This window comes from Miniopterus schreibersii (assembly GCF_964146895.1).
Source record: "Miniopterus schreibersii genome assembly, chromosome: 5".
Classification (NCBI taxonomy): Eukaryota; Metazoa; Chordata; class Mammalia; order Chiroptera; family Miniopteridae; genus Miniopterus; species Miniopterus schreibersii.
In genome coordinates, this window is record NC_138106.1 from 43,490,890 (window position 1) to 43,502,438 (window position 11,549).

General features: G+C 44.7%; 1 long non-coding RNA gene across 1 annotated transcript; it reads left to right on the top strand.

Moving 5' to 3' along the window:
- The first annotated feature begins 7,655 nt into the window (after positions 1-7,655).
- LOC308557753 lies at positions 7,656-10,774 on the top strand. The gene is made up of 4 exons (XR_013998893.1): positions 7,656-7,907; positions 8,676-8,852; positions 9,447-9,495; positions 9,972-10,774. It is a non-coding gene; the product is annotated as an uncharacterized lncRNA (long non-coding RNA).
- Positions 10,775-11,549: the final 775 nt, after the last annotated feature.

Genomic DNA, 11,549 nt, shown 5'->3' on the forward strand with positions numbered 1-11,549 from the left:
AGTCCTTTATCAGATGTGACTTATACAAACATTTTCTCTTACTCTGTGGCTCGTCTTCTTATTGTGTTGACAGTGTCTTTCACAGAGCAGAAGTTTTTCATTTTAATAAAATTCAGCTTATCAATTATTTTTTTCATGAATGGTACCTTTGGTGTTGTATTTAAAAAGTCATGGCCATGCCCAAAGTCATCTAGACTTTCTTCTATGTTATCTTCTAAGAATTTAATAGTTTTGTCTTTTACATTTAGGTCCATGATCCATTTTGAGTTAATTTTTATGAAGGATGTAAGGTCTGTGTCTTGATTCAAGTTTTTGCATGTAGATGCCCAGTTGTTTGAGCAACATGTGTTTAAAAGATTATCTTTTCTCCATAGAATTGCCTTTGACACTACTGTTATACACATACACATTTTACAGAAGAAGATCCTGAACTTTTTTCAGTATCACACAGAAAATTATTGACAGATGAAATCCAATTCAGGCTGTATGCCAGTGAGCTTATGCTCTTATCCACAGCTCTCTGTTGCTTCTCTATTTCATGCCCCTCTCTGTATTAATGAAGAAACATGTTCATTGTAGAAGTAAACAAATAGTCTAAAAGAAACAAGTAAATAATTCCACTCCCCAGAGATAACCACTGTTAATATTTTGACATATACCCCCCCAGCCTTCACCCTCTGCTTATATCTATGGTAGGTTTTTATTATAAAAACTGGATGATAATGTATTCTGGTTTATAACCTGAATTTTTTTCATTTAACAATAAATTATGAACATTTTTCCATGTCAATAAATGCACCTTTAGAATATAATTTTTATTGAATATATAGTATACTCTCCTCGCACAGATTTACCCCTATTTTTCAGCCTATCCTTTCTGGTGGGCATGTAGTTTGCTCTTTTCCCTTTGTGATTAAATCTATACCAGCACACTTAAATATTCCTTAGGATAAATTTCTAGCAAGAGAATTGCATAGTCAAAGAGGGTGTGGGGGAGCACCTTCATAAGCCTGCGCTCAAACAGCTGCCTTGATCAAGTGTCCTGCCACCACCTTCTGGAACCACAGTGGGAGGGCATTTGATATGACCAATGCCCAGATTACATGCCAGTTTTTTTTTGTTCTTGAAGATATAAAATTTCATCTTTTTTGGAGTCCTCATACAAGAAATTAGGAGAAGTTACAATGGGAGCTGCTTGCCTGGTACCATTTTGAATTAGCAAAGTCTTCTTTAATTTGATTCAGTGAAAGTGCCCGGGCCCCTGCCATGTGACTGTCACCACAGCTAATTTGCCCTCAAAGAACTCAGCTTCCTATATGCATGGGTATTCAACAGGGGAGACAGGGCTAGGAGCCCACACAGCTAGCTTGAGTGCCATGCAGACTGTGGCAAGTCATATTATAAAGTGCTCTGACGGCTCAGAGAACAGGATAATTGAGGGTTTGGGAAAATGGATTTGAGAGCCAAGGGACAAGGGAAAGTCTTGGACAATGGCCCAGAGATGTGGGAAGACTTTGGGGGTAGAGTCCTTGTAGCCACAGTGAATAAAATGTCAGAATGTGTGTGTGTGTGTGTGTGCACTCACACACACGCACACACGCAGGGGGTGTTGAAGGGATATAGTTCACTATTGTGGAAACTCTAAATGGTGTGAGGCTTTGAATTAGAGGCCACCAAGGTTAGTCCCTGTACTACAGGCAACAGGAAACTAGGGAAGAACTTTTAAAAATAATACATGGCCAGAGCAGGGTATCCAGGAACAAAAACAGACTTTATTAGGCTGTTGATTGGTCCTGGTGTTGGTCTCTTCCCCTCCCCTTTCCACCCTGGTGATTAGGAGAGAATAGCTGGGGAGACAAAAGAGCAGCCTGCCCATTCCCTAGCCTGACAAGTACGCAATTCAGGCAATATTTCACCATACTGAGTCTACTGGGTGTCAAGCCTCCATATCTAGTTAGCCTGTCTTGCACGCCAGTGTTAATGATTTTCTACGAGTGTTAATGATTTTCAGAGTTGGGTGCTATAAGGGCAAGGGGTGTGGGTGAAAAGGAGTGTGACGTTCCAGGGACAGTTCCTGGAATGCATGGCATCCTGGCTTGAGTGCCCACAGGAGTCACAATAGAATCAGAGAATTTGTTGCCAGGGGGAGGAAGGGGGCCCAATGGGCAGAGGACAATGGGGAGGGGGCAGTTTAAGAAGTTTTCTTGGGGTACAACAATTGCTAGTTCCTTTTGTGGCTGCTCCTAATATAGCAGTCTGCTGTTCTCCCCTCTAATCTCACTGTGGCCACCACAACCTTCCAACTGTTGCTGCATCCAAATGGTTGATATAAATTGCCATCAAAATCCAGCACGAACAGAAAGACACACCCTGCAACACCATGTGTTTTGCTGAACATTGCAGTTTGGAATCCTTTTTCAAAAGGAGAAGTTTTAATAAGCCAAGGTTTGCATTCAATTCTCTTCAACTTAAATTTTTTTCTGTCTCTGGTTGGAGAGTTGGTCTTGAAGCTTGAGAAAGCACTGGAACTGCGTGTGCTGAGAACTTCACCACAGACTGGTCTCTCTTGCCTTCACAGAAAGAAAAGAGAAACCCCTCCCCACGCTCAGGACAGGGCCTGGGGAAGCCCTGGGGATCCATTTGCACCAGTCCGAATTGATTGCTGAAAACAAATAAACTCTAATTTTTACCCATTTTTTTCACAACACCAAGAAACTGGAAGAAACCCTCAGTTAAATAATATACATTTCCATTTAATCCATCAGCAATCCTCTACCCAGCTTGGTACAGATGATATTACTGTTGTACAGCAGTTCCCTATGTGCAGGGATACATTCCAGGCCCCCCAGTGGATGCCTGAAACCCTACATAGACTATGTTTTTTCCTATACATACTTATCTATGATAAAGTTTAATTGACAAATCAAGCACAGCACGAGATTAACAATAAATAATAAAATAGAACAATTATAACAATATGCTGTAATAAAAGTAACGTGAATGTGGTCCTCTCGAAATACTTTGTTATTTGGCACTCACCCCTCTCCTTCTTGTGATTTAAGGTGATAAAATGCGTGGTTTCATCATGCCACTCAGAATGGGATGCAATTGAAATTCTATGAATTGTTTCTTTCTTTCTGGAATTTTTTGTTTAATATTTTTGGATCCCAGTTGAAAGAGGGTAAACTAAAACTGCAGAAAGTGAAACCACAGATAAGGGGGTTCTACTGTAATCAGGAATGATGATTTTAGAAATGATTGGTAGGAAAGTCATGCTAATTATTTCAAAACAAAACCCACATTTTTCAGATGTTTCTGTTCTCATTCAGCAACCTCTTCTGAAAGGAGTCCCAGAGTCAGGTCACGTTTGCTGGTTCTTCCCCATTATCCGGGTCGCTCTCTGTGTGGACTCGCTCCCTGGCTCCCCTGACCCGGCCCTATGGCTTCCTGTTTCATGGGGCGATCACTCCCGAGGCTTCTCTTCAGACTCAGATTTCCAAGAGCCACGGCATCTGCAGCCACATGGTTGATCAGCAAGCATCCCCACCTCACATTTTATGCACCCTCCCTTCCCCGAAGTCCTTTTCTCTCACCCTCTTTATTATTTCCATGAATGGAAATTCTCCATTTCCAGCAGCACTGGCCTCCAACCTCGAATTCATCTTGCGTTCCTCTTTATCCCTCACGTCACAGATAAACATCAGCAAATTCTACTTGCTCTGCCTTCAGAATATACTCAGACTTCCTCTCACCCCCTCCCTCTTTACCACCTTAGAGCAAAACATCATTATCTTGATTCTGAAGTATTCTAGAAGCCTCTTAACTAACACCTCCTACAGGTGATAGAAATCTTTTTACAACATGAGTCAGATCAGGTGAAAACCCTTCCAGGCTTCTTTTCCAGCGGCCTGTCCCTTCCCTCTGACCTGCTCTCCTGCTCCGTCCCGGGCACACTCTGTGTCGGCCACTCTGACCTCTTCCTTGGGCAAGGCAAGCATTTTGCAGCCTCAGCACAGTCCACTCTTCCCCTAGATATGTGTGGCTTGATCCCTTCACATTTTTTTCCTAATGTCTCTACTAAAATCTCTCCTTATCAGAGAGGTGGCCCCTGACCACACCATCTAAAAAGACATTCTCACCCTTTGGTGCTCTCTTACCTGCTTATCCTGCTCTCTTTCCTTCGTTGCACTTGGGATCACTCAGCATTTTATCTATTCATTTGTTTATTTATTGTCCTCATCCCCCCACCCGAATATAAACTCAGTGAGGGCAGGGTCATTGTTTGCTCCTAAATCCACAGTCCTTGATGCCTATAGGTGCTCAATAAATTAATGTGATTAAAAGGCTCTTAGGGTTCATTCAGTTCAAATGCATCACTCTATACGTGAGAATGCCGCGGCGAGACAGGACAACTGTCTAGAGATAACTTAAAAGATTAATAGCTCTGCTGGAACAAATGCCTAAGTGTCCTGGCACCCAGCCAACTCTAGTACCTGAGGGTGAGGCGCAAAGTGCATTCTACTCAATACCCAGCGCACATCTGTCTGTGTGTTACCCAACATTTACATTCACTATGTGTGATATACTCTGAAGTTTATAATTCTAACTCTTTTTCATTTTTTATTTTTCAATTATAATTTATTTCCAATATTATTTTTGTATTGGTTTCAGGTGTATAGCATAGTGGTCAGATAATCGACCATATACATTACCAAAAGTTCCTCCCAATATTTCTAGTGCCCATCTATTTCATATTTGAAAAATGTTGAGCCTACTCTATTGAATTAATTTCAATGTCCTATTAATGGATTGTGAGCCACAGTTTGAAACCAGTACATTAAACTACTGGTTTCAAATTTCATAAAATCATTCTATATCTTTCTCCTTTTTTTTTTAATCCTTACTCAAGGATATGTTTTATAGATTTTTAGAGAGAGAGGGAAAGGAAAAGAGAGGAAGAGAGAAACATCAACATGAGAGAGAAACATAGATCGATTGCGCCCCATACGTGCCCGGACAGGGAATTGAACCCGAAATCTAGGTATGTGGCCTGACTGGGAATCAAATCCGCAAACTCTTTCGTTGTACAGGACGACACTCCAACCAACTGAGCCACCCAGCCAGGGTGAAAGAAGCATTGATTTGTTGTTCCACTTATTTATGCATTCATTGGTTACTTCTTGTATGAGCTCTGACCGGGGATTGAACCCACAACCTTGGCATATGGGAACAACACTCTAACCAACTGAATCAGGAATGAGATGATGTATTGAGATTAATATACATGAGATACAAGGGCAAAGAAACAGGACCTTAGATATTTCTTTTATTTCTCTGCATAGTCAAGCTAACTATAGAATTACTGTCAATAGATTGCTTTCCAAGCTAACTATAGAATTACTGTCAATAGATTGCTTTCCTCTGGCGTTTGTAAAAGCCTTTAAACAAATGCGTTTGTGCATTGGCAATGTTTTTTAGCACCATTGTCACCTTGTTTACAGTTCTGGACTTCATGCTATGCCATGTCATATTCATTTTCTTGGTTTCGTGCCTTGTTTTCTGGACCAACTCATGCTTATAAGTTGCTGCTTTGTGCTTGCAGTCAGAACAGTGCATTCCAAAAGGAGGCAGGAGGAACGGAGAGGGTTTTCACATAGCTGACTTTGTTTTGACAGTGATGGTATCTGACAGAGTGGGAAGTGATTATAGCCCAACACCCAGTCTCATCGCACACACCAACTATTCATAGCCGCTGGAGCAGGGAGATACGAGCCTGGGGGCGAGAGACTGAGCCGTCACCGCTCAAGCTGAGGACAGGGAACACGTGGTTATGCAAGGCATAGAGGTCAAGGTCACATTAAAAATCAAGTATTTAAAATATTGGCTCCAGCACAATAACTCTGTGGTCTAAATTTATCCCACTCTTCCAACTCTCATAGGACCGACAGAGCAGCTAGTGTTACCACTCAGGAAAAAGGCAGAACGAAGTCCAAATCTGTATCTAAAAGAAACCTCAAATGAAAGATGCAGAGAATTTGATCTGGTTCCTTCAGATGCTGCAAAAGGTGCTGCAGGTAACTGGATATTATTGCAGGAGGATATGGTTACATAAACCAGATCATGTCACCACCTTCATTACTATTGCTGTCCACCCACGTGGCTGGGAATTTCACTGGGAGTATACCGCCCAGTTCAGGATGTTCCAACTCTTCTCGCAGGCCCGGGAGAAACAGCAGTGATCAGGTGAGACTCGCGACTCTTGTCCTGGTTATCGCCCATGTACCTCCGCTATGTATTGTCCACGTACCTCTGCCATCCAGTGCCCTGCTCTGTGCCCTCGCTCTGCTCTGTAACTGTACCACCAGGCTGTCTGTTCCTTTGACTTCCTGTTGGGTTCAGCCGCGGGGGTCACTGGCAGGCGATTCCAGGTTGACATATTTATTCTGCACTCCACCCCACCCCATCCGGGCTGCCTGGCTCCTGCTTCACGTGCTGTGGCAGCAAGCAGGTTCCTCTGCGGCCTCGGTCCTGTAGAAGGCCCCTCTCCCACTGCTCCAGGCCTCACAGACTCCAGCCACATTTCCTCCCCTTGCCCTTCAGGCTTGGTCCTAGTCCCTCGGTGCCTCACTATTCTGTGTCAGTTCCTTAGCTCCGGCCACACCTTTGTAAATGGTCCCTTCATTAAGCTTTTACTCTTTCCCCTTCTCCCAGTTTAACACTTCTGTGTGTGCGTCTGCTGCCTGCTGGGACCCAGACTGGTGTACTTGGTCTCACATGTACGGGTGCTCTAGGTCTTGCTCTCACCTGGGTCTCCGAAAGGTCCAGCTTGGCAGCACACTTTGCTGCCTTGAAATCCTACTTCTGGTCCTCGCCCAGGCCCTTGGGTCTCTCCCTTCACTTACTCGGGCCCTGCTTGTTTTGGATGGTTGCCAGCTACTGCATGCCAGCAGCTGGCCAGCTGAGAGGCTCTGACTTTGTCATGGATTTTGAGCAGGATCAGGTAGGGCCAAAACTCACAGCAGTAACCCAGGTTTTTCAGGCCTCATTCCTTTCCACGTGCTCAGGAGAGGTGGAAATGGGCTGGTTCAAGTTAGTCTTTAAGGGGAAATAGATTTGCAGGCCTAGAGAATTCTCAGGAAAGAACTTTAAAGGTCATCTGGGCTAACCCCTCCCTTTGCAGTAGGGAAACTGAGGCTCAGGAGGAAGGAACTCCCTCCGGTACTGGTAAAAACAGGGTGAGAATACAAAGATCCCGAGTATTTGTCATCAGATCTCAGTGTTGGAAGGAGCATTAAAGGTTGTACAGCCCGACCACAATAAATAGCAAAGTACAGGCTATGCCATTTACAAGGGGGAGGGGCAGAGCCACAGTGGTCCCTGGTGACCTCCAAACCTAACCCTAACCAGGGACAGTCCATACAGCGCAGCAGGACGGGATTTGGAGCAGAGGCACCAAAGAAACTCCCTTCTCAGGGTCACCAACAGCTCCCCACTGGTAACAGGGCAAAGTCCCCGCCAGCGGGGGCCAGCCTCCTGAGCAGCCGCAGGTCGTGTGAGCAGCACGGCCTTCCCGGCTCCCCGAGTGGACCCTCCGGCAGAGCACTTGCTGTGTTCCCAGCCAGGCTCACTTCCTCGGTCCCCAGGCAGGCTCGGTTTCCCTGTCCCTGGAGGCTAGATGGGGCCACGTGACTGACCCTCACCAACAGAAGCAAGTGGAAGTTATGGGTCACTTCTAGTTCATTGTGGCGAAGAAAAAGCTTTGCTTTCTTTTCTGTCCACCTGGCTGGCAGCAAAAGATTCCCAGATGGTGAGGTTCTCACGTGGGCCCAACCAGGATGCCCAGGTCTCCCGAAGGCAGCTGTGTGGGAGCACTGCCCCGCCAGCCCCCCCACACTGACCTGTCACAGGTGAGAAATAAGTAAGCCTTGTCATGCTGAACACTGAGACAAGGGTGGGAGAGAGGGAACAGAGCTAACAACTCCAATTAATATAGAAATTGAATAACTTTCCAGGTAACTCACAAGTTCCTGCAATCCCTCAGGCTTGATCTTTCTAAGACGGCTTCAATTCCTTCTGCTCTAATTCCACAGTGTATCCCACCTCCCTCACAGCCCCTCTCCTTCCCTCCCCCTCCCCCTGCCATCTGTCTCCTGAAGTGCTCAAAAAGCCTCCTGGAGAGGGGGGCTTCTCCCCTTGCAAGTGCCCCCCCCACACACACTGCCAAAATCATTTCTTTAAAGGGCCCTCTGACCCTCATCAGTCCTCAAACAACACACCTGGTCCTGCCCCTGGAATTGCCCGGATCCCAACAGTCAGTGCTGGGCTGCTTTTCTTAAAGCAAAGCTGCTGGAGAACAGCAATATTCCCTTTGGGTTTGCAAGTGCACTCAGAGCCTCCGTTATCTCCTTTATTGTTCTAAAGGGACAATAATTCAGGAGCACTATTTACAAGTTTTTGATAACAACAACAATAATAGCAATGACAGAGATGATAACCCCGCCCTTTTTTCCCATTGTCGAAACTTCCAGCCATTCACCCTATCAATCCCTTAAAATAGAGTCCTTCCTATCTTGACTCTTCCCTTTGGGGACGTGACCTGGGTTTCAGTGTCTAATCTCCTAGATCCTGGGGTGGTACCCACATAGAGATTAAAAAAAAAAAAAAAAATTCTTCAGGCCATAGGGGATTTTCTGCTGAGAAGACAATGAAATTTGTGCTTTTTCCCACCCTTCTGGAGGAAGAAAGATTTCAGGGGACACCACACCTAAACATCCTGGGCATTTCCAGCAAATCTCAGCAGATGATGAGATGGGTTGGGGAAATTATTGCAGCTGAGGCCTATATTGCTTGTGGTAAGTTTTTTGTGTGTGTTTTTTAATCAATGTGGGTGATCAATTACGTTAGATTTGCTGTCTTTTATCAGTTTCTCTTGACTTGCTTTTGAGTTCTTAACCAGTAAAAATCTTTAGTGAGATAATTGTATATGATTATGGGATGGTACCTTAGTGAGTGAGTGAATTATTGACTGATTGAATGAATGAATGGATATTATAATCTAGTAGCCTCATGACCACAGGAGGTCATGGAAAGTAGGCTCACCGGAGTCAGGAGATCTGGGCCCTGATCTTGCCCTGTCATGAACTCAGCCATGTGACCATAAGCAGGTCACTTCTGCAGACTGACACTTGGTTTTGCCACATGTAAAATGAAGGGGTTGGACTAGACCAGTGCTTCTCACACTTCCATGTGGGCATAGATCACCTGGGGATCTTGTTAAATGCAGATTCTGAATCAGGAGGTCTGGGGTAAGGTCCAAGATTCTTCATGTCTAACAATGTCCTGGTGATGCCAATTCTTCTGGTCCATAGGTTACACTTTGAGTAGCAAGTGTCTTGCTAGATCTCCACAGTCCCTTGCTTAATCTTTAATGGTTCTATTTTTGACAGATTAGAATAATCAGTTTATTCACCACTCAGCAGCCAGAGTCTGTAAAAGGTAAGTCTGACTCTTTGGTGGCTTCCCATACCCAGAATAAAATTCAAGTTTTACAGTGTAGTCCTGCAAAGCCCTACATGACCTGACCCCATTTCCTACCACTTCTCCCCTTGCTAATATACTTCAGCCACATCGATCTCTGCTGTTCCAGGTGTGCGCTAGCCTCACAGCCTTTGCATATTATCCTCCCTCCACCTGGAATCCCTCCAGATACCTGTGTAGTTTGGTCTTTGTTCAAATGTCACCTTATCAGAAAAACCTTCCCAGGTCACCATTTAGAAATTGTTCCCCACTTATACTCTTTTGCTCTTTAATCCCTTATCCTGCTTAATTTTCAGTCATAACAAATAATGCCATCTAATATTTTACATAGAGGTTTTTTTAGTTAGCAATCATCTTATATATTTAGTGGTATGTTTGTTTTGATTATTGTGTATTTATTTGATTATATGTGTACTTTCTTTCTCCCCTGCTAGAATGTGAGCCCCACGAGAGCAGGAATTTTGTCTATTTTGCTCACTGCTGTCTCCCCAGGACCTGAATGGTGGTCAATTATTATTTGTTGAATATGTAAATAAATTAACAGACGAATGGAAAAGTGAGATAAGAATAGGCTATTAAAAAACAAGGCCTAATGGTGTCATTTGAGCCATCCCCACCCTATCTTTAAGGTAAGCTGTGAGTCCCCAAGCCCTCTGAGACAACTGGATAGAAGGAAGTCTGTAAAGAGAATGCTTTGGGGTTCACCTTAGCCACAGAGCAGTTTCTGTACTTATAACTCACCTGACTTCCCTTTGCAGCCAATGTCACCTGAAAGATGTATAGCACCCTGGTGGGGTAGTGGATGCATCAGGCCACCATTCAAATCACCAAACTAACTCTCTTTTCTCTATTCTAGGCCTACCATTAGGCGTCTCATTGTGACAGAAGGACGAGCTGAGTCAGGCTGACCCAAATGCCTGCTACACCTGGCATTGATACATCTCATTATAAATTAATCATTTGGCATTCTGCTTTATCCCCTCCAGTCTCCTTTGAGTGAGTCAGCTTCCTGAGTTCCACTAACTCTGTGCCCCTAATGGGATCAAGTTTCTGAACCTTCAATACCATACCCCGGCCCAGCTGCACGGCTCAGCGGCTGAGCGGTGACCTATGATCCAGGAGATTGCAGTTCGATTCCCAGGCCAGGTTGTGGGCTTGGTCCCCAGCAGGGGGCCAGCAGGAGGCAGGCAGTCAACGACTCTCTCCTCATTGACGTTTCTATCTCTCTCTCCATCCCTCTCTGAAAACAATAAAAAATATATTTAAAAAAATAAATAAAAAGACCAGACTCTGGACAGCAGCTACTTCTATAATATGCTGCTGCCCTGTGAAGGTCCTCAGCAGCTGGCCAGCTCATCCTTCCCAGGCACCACCCTGCTCTACTATAAGATTTGTTTAACATTTTCCCAGAGACCCAGCAATACCACTTAGAGGAGTTTATATTAAGGAGATAATTGGAAAAATATGTAAACACATATGTAGAAAGGTACTTGTTATTGCATTGTCGTCTCCCCTCTTCCTCGGCCGGAGGTGGCGGTGGTGGTAATTTTGTATCGCGTGCAGTCCCCAGAGTGTGGGTAGATGCCAGAGACCCCCACCCAGTCCCCACCTCATATAGCACCCATGGGAACTAATTGACGGCGTTGTCTGTCCCTTACTGTAATTGTTGGTGACAGAGTAGCAGCTGCTTAAGTAATCTGTGCCCAGAACCCAGAAGTAAATGAGCATTCAACCCTCATTTAGGAATCAAGGAATTAGGCAGCCATGTCTCTTACTGGGGCCAGGAGTGGAATCCTGGTCACAGAGCAGCAGCTGGTCTGGGTGAGCTGATCCTGGACCAGAGGCTAGTCTGGTCCTCAATTCTTGCCATTGTTGTGGGCACTGCTGGGCAGGTTTGCAAGCTGACCTGGACGTCAGCCAAGGTCAGATGGGCTCCAGTCATTGAAACCTCCTTGAGGCCTCCCCCTGTATATGACAACTTCTCCAGCAAACCAAAGGTTCCATTTTAAAAA